Here is a 1,093-nt window from a genome sequence, read left to right on the forward strand (position 1 = left end):
GCTCATTTGCTGTTAGGGGTGGAGCCCGGCTGGAGGAACCCACCAATGCGCTCATTTGCTGTTAGGGGTGGAGCCTGGCTGGAGGAACCCACCAATGAGCTCATTTGCTGTTAAGGGTGGAGCCTACCTGGAGGAACCTCTCAAGGAACTCATTTGCTGTTAGGGGTGGAGCCTGGCTAGAAGAACCTCTGGATGAGCTCATTTGCTGTTAGGGGTGCAGCCTGGCTGGAGGCGGCCCACAGGGGCTATGGCTTAGAAGGATGTGTTCTTGTCCCTGGCTCCTCCCCCTCCTCCCCCTCGTCCTTCCACCCTGATGTTTATGCTTTAGAGCAGGCAGGCTCTGGACAGATTCCTCTGAAACCATGAGGCACGACCCTTAGGTTGCAGGTTTTTGTTTTGTTTTGTTTTGTTTTTTGCTTTTTCCCCCAACAGCAGCAATGTGACAAAAGCGAGGATTGAACCCAGGGCCCCGCTGAAGTGTACCTTTGGCCCTTTTCATTTCTTATTTTGAGACAGGGTCTAAAGTCACTAAATCACCCAGGCTACGCTTGAACTCTCATGGCGTGCACCACAATGCCTGGATTTATAAAAAATCTTTTTTAAAATAAAGTTTGCTGGTACATTTTAGGTATACCTAATGATCACGTTCCATCATAGGGGAGTTTGTGCCTATACGCAAATCTTGATTCTTCCCTCCCCATTTCCCTACCCTCCCTTCAACTGTTCCTATAAAGAATATTTTATATTGCTGCAGATAACTTCTAATTTGCAATGGCTCAGTTTATAATCTTTCTACCTCGTGATGGTGTGGAGCCACACTCTTACCACAGGGATTTTCACTTTCGGTACAGGATTCAATGTTACGTGAGATCGTCAACACTGTTATAAAATAAACTTTGCGGCAGGTGGCTTTGACGGACTCGGGAAAGTGTTCTCAATACCTTTAAATTAGGCTCAACTAACCTCGGATGTTCAGTGGGTTAGTCTCTCCAATGCATTTTTTTTAATGCATAATTTGATTTTTTAATATTTATTTATTTATTTATTTATTTATTGTGTGTGTGTGTGTATGTGTGTGTGGCCAGCTCAGCCC

The sequence above is a fragment of the Octodon degus genome, unplaced genomic scaffold (assembly GCF_000260255.1).
Source record: "Octodon degus isolate 3935 unplaced genomic scaffold, OctDeg1.0 scaffold00050, whole genome shotgun sequence".
NCBI lineage: Eukaryota > Metazoa > Chordata > Mammalia > Rodentia > Octodontidae > Octodon > Octodon degus.